General features: G+C 41.1%; 1 protein-coding gene across 5 annotated transcripts in view; it reads right to left on the minus strand.

Annotated features, from left to right (window-relative positions):
• The window catches only part of ZHX2 (zinc fingers and homeoboxes 2), a 42,900-nt gene extending 25,630 nt beyond the window's left edge, over nucleotides 1-17,270 (minus strand). The window contains exon 1 of one of the 5 annotated variants that reach the window (XM_063451096.1): nucleotides 16,787-17,270. The gene's annotated coding sequence lies outside the window, so the exon portion shown is untranslated. Of the gene's footprint in view, nucleotides 1-16,032; nucleotides 16,082-16,455; nucleotides 16,475-16,625; nucleotides 16,677-16,700; nucleotides 16,763-16,786 lie in introns of those variants that run through there. The other 4 variants (XM_063451098.1, XM_063451100.1, XM_063451101.1 and 1 more) reach the window with 4 other exon arrangements.
• Between the last annotated feature and the right edge of the window lie 1,311 nt (nucleotides 17,271-18,581).

Consider the following 18,581-nt stretch of genomic DNA (forward strand, 5'->3'; position numbering starts at 1 on the left):
CTCCTCCAACCATGCCACATTCACCTTGTCACATTAACCCCCTAATCCTGTCTCACTTACCCCCCTCACCTCCTCCAACCATGCTACATTCACCCCCCTCACCCTGTAACACTCCCTCCTCCAACCATGCCACATTAACCCTGTCACATAAACCCCCCTCACCCTGTAACACTCCCTCCTCCAACCATGCCACATTCACCTTGTCACATTAACCCCCTAATCCTGTCTCACTTACCCCCTCACCTCCTCCAACCATGCCACATTAACCCCCCCTCACCCTGTAACACTCCCTCCTCCAATCATGCCACATTAACCCTGTCACATAAACCCCCCTCACCCTGTAACACTCCCTCCTCCAATCATGCCACATTAACCCTGTCACATAAACCCCCCTCACCCTGTAACACTCCCTCCTCCAACCATGCCACATTAACCCTGTCACATAAACCCCCCTCACCATGTAACACTCCCTCCTCCAACCATGCCACATTCACCTTGTCACATTAACCCCCTAATCCTGTCTCACTTACCCCCTCACCTCCTCCAACCATGCCACATTAACCCCCCCTCACCCTGTAACACTCCCTCCTCCAATCATGCCACATTAACCCTGTCACATAAACCCCCCTCACCCTGTAACACTCCCTCCTCCAATCATGCCACATTAACCCTGTCACATAAACCCCCCTCACCCTGTAACACTCCCTCCTCCAACCATGCCACATTAACCCTGTCACATAAACCCCCCTCACCATGTAACACTCCCTCCTCCAACCATGCCACATTCACCTTGTCACATTAACCCCCTAATCCTGTCTCACTTACCCCCCTCACCTCCTCCAACCATGCTACATTCACCCCCTAATCCTGTCTCACTTACCCCCCCCTCACCTCCTCAAACCATGCTACATTCACCTTGTCACATTAACCCCCTAATCCTGTCTTACTTACTCCCTCCAACCATGCCACATTAAGCCCCCTCACCCTGTAACACTCCCTCCTCCAACCCTGTCACATAAACCACCCTCACCCTGTAACACTCCCTCCTCCAACCATGCCACATTCACCCTGTCACATTAATTACGTTTTTGGTTTTTGCGGCCCACATAAACCTTGTTTATGTAACCCATGTTGGCGTTTGGGTTTGACATGCTTGCTGTAGAATATTGTACAGCTGTGTCATTATGGCGTTATTCGCTACAGTGTAAAATGTCAGGAATTCAACATGCATCACACATTTTAGACCAAAATAGCCCAAACTAAAAGCATAGCTGACTTGGCAAGTTTTTACAAGTGGGCTACTGAAATCCATTTTGAATTCTAGACAATTCACAATTTTTAAAAATAATCCTGATAATAACAATTACACTTGTGGCGTGTGAACAGCACTGTATCTGTGCCAGAATTGTAATTTTTAGAGCAATAAACCCGCAAGTCTGCAAGTCCGTAAGACACAAACTGTGGACCTTTGACTTTGTCACACAAACCGGCCAATGACTAACCCACCAGTTACAACGCTGCTGTAACTCAATAACCGTTTGCTTGTTAAAGCGTCACTGTCATGCCGAACTTACCTTTCCTCAATCTCTTCCTCTTCCCCCCTCTCTCGGGATCTGTTTTTTTTTTTTTTCCTTTTCTTCCTATCTTCTTTAGTTTTCTTTAAAATCATAAGACAAAAGTAGGGACTCTTTGCCTTATGGAGGATTCCTCCGCTTGACCAGCTCAGACCAGCGGAGGAGCAAAGTGTGCTTCATTTCCGCTGGTCAGAGCAATTTTCCCATGATCCCTAGCTTTCCTCCCTGTTCCCACAATGCTTCCTGTCAGTATTGCCGAACGTCCTGTCACTTAGACAGAACTCCGGCAAAACTGCCGAATTGCATCCTAACAGAATGAGAAGAGTTTCTCCATTCGTGTTAGGATGCAATTCGGTACTTTGTTCGTATCGGAATTTCATTCTAATGAATGAAACTCCGATCCTATTCATTGCCGCGGCTGCATCTTGCAGCCGCTTAGTAGATAACTCCCTAATTCCCACGGTATCAGGGAGCTATCTACTAAAAGGCTGAAAGACCTAAATTGGTCTTTCAGCAAAATTTACTAATACTAAGTAAAAATTACTTAGTATTAGTAAATAATATGCCCCTACTCGCTGTACCGCGAGTAGGGGCATGTCTATTAAACAGTGAGCAGGTAGCTCCCTCCTTGTAATAAACTGAACGAACAAATGAACACTGATACTCAGTGTTAGTTTGTTCGTCTGATTTTTTCTATTCATTCGTCTGTCTGATGAATGAATGGATGAAATTCCCGTTCGCATGTCCAGGTGTTTCACTGGGCATGTGCGGGAATCTCACAGTCTATCTAGTGTGGGCAGATGACGTGTCCCACAGGGACTTCACCTACCCACACAAAGATGGCGGCGCCCTGAATAAAGATCGGGGCAGAAAATAAAGAATAAAAAATAGGTAATGTGGGGGGCTTAGGGGCATTTGGGGGTGACTAGGGGGTCGATTGGATGTAGTGGAGGCGGGTTAAAAAAAAAACGGGATTCAGCATGACAGTGCCGCTTTAACATTAGCAACATATGTAAATTTAATACATACTTTGTTTCGATTTCTTGTTTTGGCACTTTTAATTTATACTTTCTTCAGTCTACACAACGCGTTTTACAAGTGCTGTGGAATTAGGAGAGAGATTTAGATGTCAGTTTTTCCAGATATCAAAAAGCAGTAACTCCTAATATATTGGGCAGCCTTTGTCATTTTGGTCCATATTGTTTAGAACGGTGACAGAGCCCTCTTATCCCAGATTGTACCCATTTCATTCAGGAAATTGTGAACTGGGCTCTGTTTAACCCCTTGAGGGGTTAAGTAGAAAGCCACCATAACATGGCTGCTATCAATTTAGTTCTATCTGGAGAACGATAGTGCACCCGGGGGATAAACTACGGTACTTATGACAAACCACACTGTACAGTGGCTCACGGAATACAACCATAGAATAGAAGGGCTCTGATTGGTCAACCCCTTCATGGCACAGGTGCTGTGCAACCATCTATATTATGCATTAAAACATTTTTTTGTAACTTTCCCTTGAAGTTTAAAGCATTGCTACACTTTCTAGTAAATGATGCAAGTCACCGTGGAGGAGGAATGCCAGGAAACAGAGGGATGGGGACAAACTCCAACCCTTTTAAACAAATAAAAGGTTTACGTGCAACACATTATGCAATGACACTGCAGGTTAGTGCTGCGCCTCCAACGCAGGCTAGTCCTGCCTCCAATGCTTACAGTAATGGGAGTGGTGATCACAGTATTGGAGAAGGCTACAAGCTGGCCTCATGCATAGACTGGTTTCAGCACTATCCAATCTGCTCTGCTCAAACACTGTCACTCTCAAAGCGCCAGTCACATGATTATACAAGCAGTCACGTGCAGAGGATTACCACTGTCCCTTCATTGAAGGCGAACGCATGCACTTTCGCAAGACAGATTCCCATTGTTTTCAGCTTCCATTTACTAATAGGCAAAGTCACAACGAAATCAAGAGAGGAAAAAAAAACTGAAAAAATACCAAATCGCTGATTTCAATAATTTTGCTCTCTAGCATAGAAATTCCAGGGGTTTAAAACAAGGCAAACATTGCAAAACAAACAAAAACAAGAAAAAAAACACAGATCTTCCATCAATGATGTTCGTTTTTATAGTTTAAACATACTTTGTAGAGCGTTGCTATGGGGATATAAAACAATAAAAAATATATATAAATAGCCGACAGAAACCAGGATAATACTTTGAAAATGTGGAAGAAACTTAGGCATACTATAGTATAGATGTAAAGGAATATAAAAAAAAAAAAGTAACCAGTTTACATCTTAGACATTTTAAACGGACGCGAGAGAAACACACTTCGCTGAACAGGAAATCACTTGACCACTGAACTGCGCCTTAATGCAGAGAATGCAAAGCCAGTAAAACCACACGATGAGTCCGTCTGCTGCCATTTCACAGATGTGGGGAAAAACAACACAGATTGTGATCACCTGACACAACTTCCCCACAATACCGTGGGGTATATTCACTGAACAATGGCTTGTGATCAATTTTGCAAAACGAGGCCACGTGAGAAAGCAAAAAAAAAAAAAAATCCTGTCTCCAAGTCCATAATTAGGTCAAATACTACTACAGAGAGAAGAGAAATCTCTAATTTAGACATAAATAGCCAAACTGGATAAGTCATGTTTTCAGTTTGGCTATTTTGGGATAAAATGTGAAATACATGTTTGATTCCCAGAAATCATGCGTTAGTCAATAATCTCGTTAGCGAGCAGTAAAATTAAAACTTTCAGGTGTTGCTTAACGCATGAATAGTAGAAAGGGCTTCATTAGCTACATTGTGAAACCACTGGGTTATTAATACAACGCGCTCATTCATAGAGCATTAGCTTAGTTACGTTTGGCATTTGCGTGGTGTGAGCTATGTTGACTCTCCATTGCTGTAAGTCATTAACAAAATCACAACAAGATCCCCCACATTAAATTGTGATTTTTATTTTTTACTTTTCTGGGGTCACACCTTTTTTGGGAGTGCTTTAATTACCTTCCCTGCCCTTGCTGGTCATGTACATAATTTAAAGGTAAACCACATTGCCCAAAAATAGATTCATTGTTTAGTAAATATAGTGAAAGCTGACATGCATTTAATTAACCCCTTAAGGACTGAGCCAAATGTACACGTTGTGAACGTAAGCAAAACCTGGCATTTGCGCTACATGTCTGTCCAACCGTAATTCACCTCTTTCATATTAAATGCACCCCCTTATTATATCATTTTATTCAGGGGAAACAGGGCTTTCATTTAATATCAAATATTTAGCTATGAAACATAATTTTATATGAAAAAAATGGGAGAAAATAAGAAATGTTATTTTTTTAGTTCTACATGACATTTTAACGGTCAATGTCATAATACGGTTTGCTTTTACTGCAATAAAATACACATATTTGTCTTCAGCAAAGTCTCACGTATAAAACAGTACCCCCTATGTACAGGTTTTATGGGAAGTTACAGGGTCAAATATAGCACGTTACATTTGAAATTGAAATTCGCCACATTGGTTACGTTGCCCAGGATTGAAATTTACACCCATAATGGTATTGCAAATGGGGTATGTCCAGTCTTTTTTAGTAGCCATTTGGTCACAAACACTGGCCAACGTTAGCGTTAATATTTGTTTGTGTGTGAAAAAAGTCACAAACACTGGCCAAAATTGGTGTTTTCTGCAAAGTGGCTACCAAAAAAGACTGGACATACCCCATTTGCAATACCTTGGGTTGTCTACTATTGCAAATGGTATGCCATCATAGGGGTAATTTTCATTCTTGGGCTACCATAGGGTCTGGAGTTTCCCTTTAACTTTTTTGAATAGAGGATTTGGGATTTAATTGTAAAAGTGTGATAATCTAAACTTTATTATTTGCAAAGAATGGTGGGTCAGAATTTGCTCAGTGGTCACATCGATCAATAGAGGAAAAAAAAGTATGTATAAGAAAAAATAAGAAATACATATATTTATTATATCTACAGTCTACATTCACTTTTAGGTTGCTCGTAGTGGGTAACACAAGTTATTTGACCACAAGTTTAGAAAAACAGGTATTCATAACAGGAGAGTTTCAAACTGCAAACTAAACCACATAGCATTTCCTTCCAAGAAAAAAAAAAAAATATATACAAAAGAATTTTAAGACACGGCAACAAATTGCCAACATAAACTGCCATGGCTTGTGGTCACACAATACAAGATCTAGGTCCAGTCACTCAGAACAACATACAATTTCCCATGTTTTGAGACTATCCATACAGACTCACAGGCATCTCAATTTAAAAGGGACACTCCACACACAAAGTTTTACAAAAGTGCAGAATTCAGTAGAAATCTGCACTGTTATATTTGGGGCAGAAATTGCAAATTTGGGGCTCAAAGGCTTCTTTGATTGGAGCATTCCCTGCACGGACTGAAAATGGTGAGGGCATGAAACGGCTGCAGACAGGAAATCTGCAGATTTTTATTTAATTTTTAGATATGCATGTTTTCATTCGGGGTATATGTACTAAAAATTGTTGAAAAATGAAATGGCATGTTCCTTTAAGATACCAAATCACACATGGATGGCGAGTACCTGAAAAGACTGAGAAATTCCAGGATATTTAAATCACTAAAAACATTTTCTAAAGTGTATGAGCATTCCACCAGCATCATGCTCAACCTTGGGCCTATAGATTTTAAACAAACAAACAAAAAAAAATACGTCACTTTATACATTTAATTTTGGCACCATGACAGACACGTTTTATTGCCTGTGGACTAACCAATCACAATTTTCAAGCGGTCCAAAGCAGGAACCAAAATGGGAATATTTTTGCCTAATCTAATGAAGGGAAAAACAAACAAACAAACAAAAAAAAACATGAACAGTAGGGGGCTAACCGCTTTGCAAAAACATCCATAACACATTTCTCACTCATTCCTCATCCGCACATAATAAAGACAGTGACATATTTAAGGAATTTAGAAAATATACCTTACTAGCCAGCGGAATTGTATTGAAGTGCAAGCTTTCGAGATTAATGACCTCTGCTCTTATCTTCAAGTAGCATATAACAGTGATAAATACACCTCAATAGCTCAAAATTCCTTGGCGATTAATCACCAGCCTTTTGTGGAAATCGCCAGTCATTTGTTTGAGAAACCGACATTGTCAACATTATCAGTCCACATGTGCATGTATAATAAAAATCACAATTATATTGCATATACACAAATATAAATTCTACAGACAGGCAATGTGTAGATTTCTTGACTCAATGCTTTCCCCTGGGGATTTCACGGACACTGGATGCCCTCATGCAGAGCTTGAGCACGTCCAGTATCAGTTAAGTGACCTTAAATCCCGGAAGCGCCTCTAGTGGCTGTCTGGTAGAGGGCCACTAGACGCTGTTGTCCTGTAAACTTTGCAGTTTCTCTAAAACTGAAATGTTTTACATTGCAAGACTAAGGACAATAGGGACACTGTACCCAAATCACTTCAATGAGCTAAAGTTGTCTGGGTGCCTATAGTGTCCCTTTAATATACATATAAGCTTCATGGGCTACAGTTAATTATGACGCCTTGCCTTCCAACATTGCATTGATAAAATTCACTAAAATACAATAAACGGATAGGTAATAAACCCTCTCTTCAGTATAAGAACAGTAGGGTGTTCGCCATCAGTTTTTAAGAATAAGAATGTCTCACCAAAAACAGCAATGGTCAATTATGCGACTATTTCAATATATCTTAAGTGAGAAAATATTTGATAAATAAATAGGTTCTGTGTAGAAGAGAAGCAAAGTACCCCACACTCGTGTTGTCACGCGTCAATACAATGTGGTCTGCATTGGCGAAACACTGAAAAAGAAATACTGCCTAGGTTAGTTGAAAATGCCATAAACCTACCAGCAAGTGCCCGTTATCAAACACCTAAACACGGGAACCCTGGTGGGTCTCGAAGATAAAGAAGGAGAGATGTTTGCATTTTGTTACTGCTCCCCAGAGACCCTGCATCGTAACTCAACTGTAGTAAGCCACAAGAGCAAGGTAAAAATAGCAAGAACTATACACCTCCTGAATGAGAAGCAACAGACGGACTACAGACATGGCTAGTCACCTGGAAGACTGAGGACTTCTAAAAGTCAACGGTAGGAAGAAATTCACGCTGCGGCTTATTACACGCAAGCATGACAACGGTATATAAAGGCATAATCAAAACCTGATATTTGGTCCAAAACGTTGCCAAATTCTCTTTGGTGACCGCGAACGTAGCAGCTTTAATTTGATCTATATTTCTTTTCCCTATAGTTAGCATTCTTGGAAAAACGTAGAGAAAAATAAATACACAATTTCGGGATCTAGCTTTTTATTTTAAAATCTACAAAATTACTGAAACCGAGCACTTATGTATCAAGAGAGAATTTCTGAATATCGGGGACAGTTGTTGGCAGCAAGGCTACCCAGCACCTGGAATATGACAAATACGCACGCACACAATTTAGAATGAGATTTTGTGACGTCACTCTTGGACTCCAACCAGCACAGCCCACAAAACACAAGCAAAGCCAGGCTTGTTCTATATTGAGCAAAAAATTGTCTTCACGGCACAGATGCAGTCTAGAGATCGGGCCAAGAATTCCAGGGAAGAAATGTGCCATGTAAACCAGAGTATCTTGCAAAACATAGAACACCGAGTCAAAAGAGCTCGCAGACACAACTGCCTACAGGAACGCAATGGGTTAGTCATCACAGAGCCTCCATTTTGTGGCATATTAACAAACAGCTGAAAATTTAAATGGATTGATTTTATTTTTTCTTACTATTAAAAATCCATAATTATAAAAAAGTGTCCATTTAACAGAGAACCTGCCAAAGAATTGATTTACAGGGAGAGCATAAGGGACCTCCCCACAAGAAGTCCTCCTTGGCCCACGGCGCATGTGCTGTGGTTACTATGACAACTCTCCAGCCAATGCCACTAGGGTCGATTAGGGAGTGTAGGAACGGATTAAGTGACGGTTCCATGTTGGCATCATGGAGGAGCCTTTCCCAAGCAGGGCAAAACGGTGAGGACGCAAGGCATACCAGAGGTGGGAGTTACATAAGAGGACATCGCTGAGTATATGCAGGCGAAGAGGGGGAAGGGGAGGGGAATTTATCAGACAATCACTGATTTTGTCCCAAAAACTATCCATCCTACTTTTATCAGAAAATGATACGTAGAGCCTGCACGCAGCTGTTTAATAAACCACTCAGCAAAGAAATAGCAGTTACTTAATAGATTTCATAATTGCAAATTTACAAATTCAGAATTCAAAGTATGTTTCAAAATATATGCGTCTCTGTGATTGGCTGTTTGATGTAGAGGCAGCCAATGACATTATGAAAATTATGGAAATTTGTATTAGTTTGGCAATTTTGGCATTGAATTTGACATTCCCTTTGTATTCCAGACAATTCTTACTTCAGTAAATAACCCTGTAAGACATTCATTTACTCAGCAGGGTAAAATAAAAAAATAAATATGGTGCTCAATTTTAGTCTGGTTTTCTGGGACTTTTCCTTGGGATCTGGACTGCCCGTATGGGTTGGACCAGTCTAATATGCTTTAGATAGGTTCTCTCTGTAATGGCACAAGATGAGCTAAAACCAGCTTGAGATCTGAGCGGGGACCCACCGAAGGGCATGCTATTTCAGATGCTGTCCGTTCTCAGTACACTCTTGCGCCTTGTTTTTTGCTCTCGAAAATACAATTCTTAAGGGGACCCTATAAGTATCCAGAAACACTACAGCTTAATTTAGTGACTCTGGTGTCTATAACCTGTCCCTGTATGTTTTTCAATGTAAGCTCTGCTTTTTCAGAGAAAAGGCAGTGTTTAACTTGCTGCCTAGTAACACCTCTATTGGCAGTCACTCCAATAGGCACTAAAGTGTCTCCTATTTCAGTGCTGCACAGTATGCAGCACCTACATTCAGTGTGGAGGCGCCGCTGAAGTTCCCCATAGAGATGCATGAAAGTAATTACAGTTCACTTCCTCACGGTACACAGATCGCTACACGGGGATTGAGATAGGAGGAAGAGGAGGGAACAGGCTGACCAATCCCAGGAGCCAGGGCAAAATTCTTAGTCGCTATAGCGACTGATTTGTCGAGCCCTGACTTACCTGGTGGTTCCAAAATGGCTGATATCCTTGATTGTGCTGAGCGGGACTTACCAAAGACATGTGACGGACTGTGTTGGTCTTCTTGGCTGAAGTGGGCTATCAATTCTACACCCAATTTATCACAATAATCTTCATTGCCAGGTTCTGACTAACAGAGTAGGCGGCTATGGGGGGGGGGGGGGGTCTCAGGGCCCCCATCGCTTGATATTTAAGGGCACAATGGCACTGGATGGGAGAGACTTTCTTCAGGCAGCAGGCAATTAGTGTAATTTGACCCCTGCACTGGTTTCAAACCCGGAAAGCCCAGAAGCGACGGCGGGAACGCCAAGCTATGACTTGACATAGGTTTGTACTCAGTATTGATCTAGGACATCTCAGAACAACAGGATCGCTCTGACTGGGGAGCATGGTGCTCCTGTCTGTAAACAAACCTGGAGGCTGGTTGGAACTTTCCTGCAACTTCTGAAAGCCATGGACCCAGTGACATGGAGACAACAGGCTTTTATCAGCTCTCAACCTCCTGTCTACCCAGTTATCCTTCGAAAGGAATTGGATAGACTTTCAGGACACTTCCTCTGCACACAGTTTTTGGTGTTGAGATTTTTCTTTGAACTAGTTTTATCTCAATTTGTTTATTATCTTTTTGCCATCTAAATCAATGATTTATTGAGCCTGTGAGAAAAGATTAGAATGATCTGTAGTCAGCATCTTGCTCGATTAGCGAATATACAAGGGTTCTTTATATCAAAAACACACTTACACCAATACTAGTTCTGCTACCAGTTAATCGACCTGAAAAAAGGAGATAGGGTTGCACTCAATCACATCAATTTAAACACAGGGTGCTACTGGGCAAGGGTCAGCAAAAAAAAACCCAAGAAATGTATGCATATAGAAAGAATCCCAGGCACTCACTGTGATTGTTCTTCAAGCAGGTTTATTGCAACGTTTCGACCTCAATGAGGTCTTTTTCAAGCTGGAAAAAGACCTCATTGAGGTCGAAACGTTGCAATAAACCTGCTTGAAGAACAATCACAGTGAGTGCCTGGGATTCTTTCTATATGTATACCAGTTAATCGACCAACTTGGTAATACTTAAAAATGAGATGTCTATCAACCAGAATTAAGTGACATAGTTAACTATGCTGATATATACTGGTCAAACATTTTTTTTGTATCGTGCTATTATCTCAATAAAACCACGATTGACAAAAAACAAAAACCAGACATTCTAAGCACCACAACCACTACAAAACCAACCCACCCCCACTGCTCACAGCTCATCACTGCAATTGGACTGATTTGTACAACAATTCTGTCAAACAGTTCAAAAACAGATTGGAGGCCATCATACAATAGGTGTTAAAGTGCTTAGAGTATCCCATTCCCAGTAATGAGAATTATAGGCGTAGCATATATTTGGATTCCATTACAGCCTATTATTTCTGCCGTGAAAGAGTCTACATAATAAACCAACCACTAGAGACGAATGACAGTATGCGCAGTGCTAAACAATGACTTAACACCACATTACGAACAAGAAAAGTGAATAATCATTCACAAGAAATTCAAATACTATTTTAAATGTGGGTGAACAGAAATTAAGTAATCCAAATAAAAATAGGGAAGAGTTTAAAAAAAAAAAAAAAAAGCCACAAAACACCAAACAGTGCACCTTCTTGAAGTGCATTTAGTGGTGTTGCTGGTATGTTGCATTTCGCACTAAATGTGACATGACATATGGTCTGCCCTTCATAGATGTGAAAGAGCCACTCACGTCCAGACTGCAAAATTTCCAGTTACCTTTCGAAGTACTGCCGACACACGTTAAATATCATTATTACCACGGCCACAATATTATATAGTCAGTGCCCCTCCTCTAGGCTGCGGTTTCAGACAAACTGAATGCTGTCTGTAGAATACCCAGGTAACACAGCAGCTCACACTGGAGAGGGCAGCTAAACAGCATTAACAATCCTAAAAACAAACACTCGAAATTAAATGCCTATTGACACAACTATGCAAAGTAGTGACCTGTAATCAAACTGAGATAACGAAAGCTTTTGGTGCTTAGAATGTCCCTTTAAATGGAACCCACAGTCCTCAAAACAACTTTACTCTCTAAAAAGAGCAAACAATTCCATACATTGTGCTAGCAGTTTTCCTAACTGTATAGACTGGGAGAAAAACTGAATTAAAAGAGGTTCTCTCGCATTTGCCTCTCAATTCACCGGCAGACACTCATTGCATGCGCTAGCTAGAGGTATAGGAACGGAGTGGCGTGACATCACTCCATTCAGAGGTCGGCGTTACTGATAATGTTGGCCAAATCGGTGATCGTCCAAGGAGGAGTGCGGGCAAACCAGAGTAGCAGAGGAGGAGCTGGGGTTGAAGCTTGCTAATGTGATCACGGCAGAGGAGCCTAGACCAAGGTAAGTGGCTGTAGGTTCCCTTTACCAATCTAAGGTTTACTCAATAATCAGTGAATATATAGTGAATTGAAAATGCAGCATTCATGCTAAAAATAACCATGTTGGGGGACTGGATTATAATATGGTAAGTGGATCTCTCAAAAATGTACATTGCATGCATCATGTATTTTTCTGTGGTCTAGAATGTATTCAATGCAATGGGGTAGATGGGTGAGGTTCACTTTAACACTGATCGGAGGGAGAGCGTGCCTGAGGATCCAGGCACTGTAACCGGTTTAATAAGATTACAGTAAATGGTTATAGTGCTACAATGTTTCTTTAAAAGGAAAACTGTACATGATTTAGGTTACACACACAAACTGCACCTATTTAAACAAAAAAGGAACTTTTTTTATATTTACAAAAAAAAAAAAAAAAAAAAAAAAACATACGCATTTACATCCTAGATCAATTATAATAAAATTCAGAAATAAATGTAAGAAAAGTTTATTATGAAATAAACTTGCCTTCCAATTCCCTGGTTAATTCCCAATGAGTGGTTTACCATATAAATCATATTTACTATAATATGGACACAGTGCATTCAGCATTCCTGTAGTGATAGGAAAACATTACTTTTCCTTTCTTATTAAATTGTGTGGATGATTTCTGTTAAAATATTCTAACGTAAGATTTGGAATTTAAAAGCCTGCCCCCTGATGAAACAAAGAGGGCAACACCCAATCCAGCCTCTAAGCAGAACTTTATTCAAATTTAGAAAAAGTGAAGCCAAGTAACTGGAGTTTTGTACAGGATAACATGAGCCCAAACTAATCTGGCACACACAGGCCTCAAAACACCACAGGCATGAACCTAACTGCACAGTATAGAGCAGGGGTGGTGAAAACCAGACTCCCTGCTGTTTTATAGCTACAACTCCCATCATGCTTTGGAAGCCTTAAGAGAACAGCTGGGTATCCATCTTCTGGGCGGCCTTGCATTAGAGCTTTGTAACAGTCAAGCATTTAATGCTATGAACAATTAAAATTCCATCCATTACAAAGCAAAGTTAGCCGTTATACAGGACAGAAATCGACGTAAAGTTAGCAAGTGCTTAAAATAGTATTAGTAAATATTCAATTTCATTATTTTTTAGATAAAATTAGGAAAACAGCATAGAGATAAAGTATTGGCAATAGTTTGTACTAGACTACAATTACCAGGCCTATATGTAAGGGCAACTGGAGCTGCAAGTTTGTATTTATTAAATAATAATAAAAAAAAAGTTAACTAGAAATATAATTAACTAATACTTTGACACACATCTATCTCTCTCTCTCTCTCACATACACACATAAGTACCAAAATAAGAAATGTAGATCACAAAAATCTTGAGTGGCAAATTAAACCAGCGCCAGCCGCTTACACAATTTCATATGTTTTTTTATTACAAAAGTACATTTTTGGTACTAGGTCTCCCATAGTGGAGTGAAATCCACTGTAAGATGTTCAGGTTTCACCGAGAAACACAAGGCAAGGTGGCATGTACATTCACATGGCAACATCATAAACCTCTTACTGGCTGTAAAACTAGTAAGAAACAGAAAATCAAAAAGTCACACGAAAAGCTACCCATTAAAAACTGTTTGTGTGGCCCTTTGGGTATGGATCATACAATGTAACAGTTAGCGTGGCCCTTTGGGTATGGATCATACAATGTAACAGTTAGCGTGGCCCTTTGGGTATGGATCATACAATGTAACAGTTAGCGTGGCCCTTTGGGTATGGATCATACAATGTAACAGTTAGCGTGGCCCTTTGGGTATGGATCATACAATGTAACAGTTAGCGTGGCCCTTTGGGTATGGATCATACAATGCAACAGTTAGCGTGACCCTTTGGGTATGGATCATACAATGTAACAGTTAGCGTGGCCCTTTGGGTATGGATCATACAATGTAACAGTTAGCGTGGCCCTTTGGGTATGGATCATACAATGTAACAGTTAGCGTGGCCCTTTGGGTATGGATCATACAATGTAACAGTTAGCGTGGCCCTTTGGGTATAGATCATAGAATGTAACAGTTAGCGTGACCCTTTGGGTATAGATCATAGAATGTAACAGTTAGCGTGGCCCTTTGGGTATGGATCATACAATGTAACAGTTAGCGTGGCCCTTTGGGTATGGATCATAGAATGTAACAGTTAGCGTGGCCCTTTGGGTATAGATCATAGAATGTAACAGTTAGCGTGACCCTTTGGGTATAGATCATAGAATGTAACAGTTAGCGTGGCCCTTTGGGTATGGATCATACAATGTAACAGTTAGCGTGGCCCTTTGGGTATGGATCATAGAATGTAACAGTTAGCGTGGCCCTTTGGGTATGGATCATACAATGTAACAGTTAGCGTGGCCCTTTGGGTATGGATCATACAATGTATGGATCATACAATGTGTATAGTGGTTTTCCCCAGCCATGGTAAAGAGTAAACCATAAGACTGATGCCACCATTCTCATATAAAAGTAAATACCCCAAAACTAGTTCACCAAATCCATTGATACGCTTTGCAGTTACACCAAATAATTCTTTTTTTTTTAACGCACAATTTCAAGCTACACTATCCAAGCAGTGACTATAGTAGTGTTGGAAAAATGTTCCAAATTTTCATTATTCAGCCTTCATATATATGGACTACAATAATCCCCTCACTTTCAAAATAGTTATTGTTTCATCTCTGCACTTCCTGGGTTTTTTTCTGGGTCCTTAACCAATATTGCATTAAGAGCGCCAGCAATTTATTATTGCATACATGGTTAACCATTTCTATAAATGACAACAGCAAGAGTCAGCTAATCACCAGGGATTAGTGCTAACATATTACATGAATTCACCAATATGGAATTCAACAGGTCTGAATAATGAGATTTACCACTTTAGTGTAACATTACACAGCAACCTATAGAACTATCGCATACATCCAAGTTAGTCAAGTCGAAAACAAATCTTACTAAATGTTTGGATTTCCACAAGCGAAAACAAACAAAATAACTGTTAGCCAGGAAATAGCTACAAACAGCCTCTCAGGATTTCAAGTAAAATACCCCCAAGTGAACTTTTGAGCAAATCACATATTCACTTCCTAAACACCCCCCCTGCCTCCCCTTCACAAAAAATATCAATCTCAAACAAAGCTGCAAGAAAATGGAAGTGGGTGTGTAAAAGTAAATTCATATTTTACAGTAGCCACACCAGATGTGCTGTGAAACCAGGCTGGCCAAGCAGATTTAAAGGCAACAAAGTGGCTATCCCCGAAGGGGGTTTATTTTATCTTTGTATTTCAGAGTTAACATATTGCGTAGGACATCTGAAAAGCACATGATCAGCATTTTGCAGTTGCCTAACAATAGTGGTGCCAAGCTCTTTTGATTGTGGTTGAGAAAAGTTGTGTATAAAGGGTAGGGGGAGCCACACTGGGGATATATATGTAAAGAGCGGTTCTGGAGCGAAGTTCTAAATAAGAACCAACCAGCATGAGCATGGCATTGGTTTCCATGGCGACTGCTCCACTTTTAGAACTTTACCCTAGAATTACTGTATACTTAACCCCATGTGATCAGTAATGATTTAGGACAGAGTTCACATACAGCAGTGTGTCCTGCTGCAGAACCTCTTGATCTCATGGTCTGTACCACCTCCTAGTCGCCATTCACAGCAGGCAATCAGAACGTGTATTTGGAGTTCTGCAAAGAGGTTCTGCGGCAGCAGTCTGTTTAGAAGATCACTCAGTGGGATGAGTCTGTGGAGGTTTTTACACCCCTCCTTGTTTACAGAGTTTAAACAGAGGCCTAATAGTGAATTTACCCTAATCACAGAAGGTGGGAGGCTGCCCCTGATGGTGTTTTGCGCCGCTCTCTCTCTCCCTCTCCCTGCAGTCAGGAGGGGGGAGGGAAGGAACCACCGCGTCATGGCTACAGCAGCCACATCACTGCAAATAGCCCCATGGATCAGAACCCCAATGAGGGCACAGCCATGAAAGTGAGCAAGTTAAAACTTCACCGTGGGGCAACCCAGGAATAAACAGCGAGCTAAACACCCACAGCCCCCCATAGCGCCCACAAAATCCGCAAACAATCAGCTCTCACACGCACCCTACAGCCTCTACGTAACGCCCTGTCGAAAGCGGACGCCATATTTTCTGTTGCTTATGTCGACATAGGGAAACGTAGACATGTTATTAAGGTCTCCTCATGCAAGCCCCCTGTTTGCAATCCCACCCAAACTTACACCCGATCCAGTACAAAAGAAGGGGGGAGAAAAATCCCTGATCCACCCACGCCTCCCACCAGAGGCTCCTTCTACCCCCCTCCCTCCAGTGATCCACAAAACACGCGGGAGCTACTAAAGTTAACATGGGAGAATGGAATAAATGAATTAACCCAATACATGCTTTTTACCTCTTATAACCGCTCTTTGATGTGGCTGTGAAACAGTAGTTAATAATAAATTTAGAAAAAATAAAATAAACAAACCCCGCGGTGTCGGTGGATGAATCCCAGGCAGACGCAGCCGCTCGGCTTTGCTGGGTTGTTTGTGCGTCAATGTCGAAGTTTCTTACCTGCGGCCAGGTCTTGGAACGCGATGACGTGCTTTGGAACGTTGGCAAACAGTGTTGCTACAATGTTTCTCTTGATGAAGTCACAACAGAACGCTGGGAAACGCAACATTCGATCGGCACCCCCCCACCCCCAAACAGCACAACGGCGAAAAAAAAAGAATCCTCGATCAGTGGGGAATCTACGCCAAAACCCACATGATCTCTAACGTCAGCATGCGTATTTGCATACGATACCACCCGCACTTCACCCTGGATCGCAGCTCACTTCTTGCGCAAAGTTGCGCACTGGCCATTTGCATAAAGCTTCCATTGTAGGAGAGAGGCCCCCGCTGGTCACAAAGCGCCCCTCAGAGCCAGTGAGGTTTTTTTTTTTTTTCCTTTTGTAATTTGTAATTGATCTGGTAGTTAATACGCAGCGCAATAAGAGTCCATTGCCTCTATTCAAATAATGAAGTCAGTGGAGAAAGAAGTGAGAGGCTCCGCAGGCCAATGCAATACCCATTTTCTTTATGAAAAAGTTCAAGGTGTCACTGATGAGCGCTTGCAAACTGTTGATCGTGACCACGTGTGCTGTAAGCTGTAGAAATCGGTTTGAAATAAGTCAGAAGGCAGGATTCATACACTGGGTTTGTGTGATCACATGCTACAGTATTCCCCTTGTTGTCAACAGTGTAAACAGTCAAACAACTGTTTGTTAAAGGAGACACAACATTGCATTTGGCACTATTCAGAGCTTTCCTGGCAGGAAGGGGTTAATGTGCATGTACTTCATTATCTTGGGTAAGGCAGCTTGTGGAAATTAGGTCATAGCAGAGGGTTTCCATTTATAATGACTCAGGCTATGAGAGACAGCATAGGATGCTGTAATGCCAGGACAAAAAGTGGAGTTTTCTAAATAAGCACTTTGTATAAAAAAAAAAGCTTCCATGGCTACATCTCAGCATAGGAGCAAGGTCCTCTCTACCTTTTGTATTGTCTGTGTATATTGTATGTTCTCCCTTAATTGTACAGCGCTGCGGAATATGTTGGCTCTTTATAAATGCCAGTAATAACTAGATACATTTGTACTGATAGGATATGGGATTTTGTGAAGAGGGATGAATCATTCCTTGCACAGCCTAGTTTAGCCATCCCCCAGGAGAGTTTGGTGCAGTCACTAGAGACTGCCATATGCCTGGTGGCAGTTGGAATTTTCCAGAAAATTGCAGCTGGAGAGCAGGGGCTTTCTATTCAGTTACAGTGATTTCTTTCGACTTGTGAATTGGATCGTATTTACTGAAGGGTGGTGAATGTGATTTCATGCACTGTTTTAGGATGGAGATAAAATAATATCATTAACACGTTTTTCCACAGCACAATGGTGATCTAAATAACGAGCGGGAAACATGAGCACAAGGTGAAAATTGCCCTCCTTTGGGACTCTCCAATAACCATAACCACTCTAGTATCTATGGTGATGAAAGCTATGGGTGCAGTGATGCAAAAACTCTAAAAACACACTTCTTTAGAGAAGCCTATCAGCTCTCCCTTTAACTCATCATCCCCCACAGCCTTCCTCTACCATCTCCTATGCTGCCTCTTACCAGACATCCCTCCTATCCTCGGGTGCATTCAAATCTCTTGATTCCTCTACTTCCCTTTGTGTATTTGTCCCCTATATATTTAGATTGTTAGCTTGTTTAGGCAGGGTCCGTTTCACCTATCGTTCCCATATATCATACATGTTTAATATTAAATATATGTCTTGTTTCTTATGCTACAGCGTTGTAAAATATGTTGATGCTATATAATTATC

The sequence above is a fragment of the Pelobates fuscus genome, chromosome 4 (genome assembly GCF_036172605.1).
Source record: "Pelobates fuscus isolate aPelFus1 chromosome 4, aPelFus1.pri, whole genome shotgun sequence".
NCBI classification, from domain to species: domain Eukaryota; kingdom Metazoa; phylum Chordata; class Amphibia; order Anura; family Pelobatidae; genus Pelobates; species Pelobates fuscus.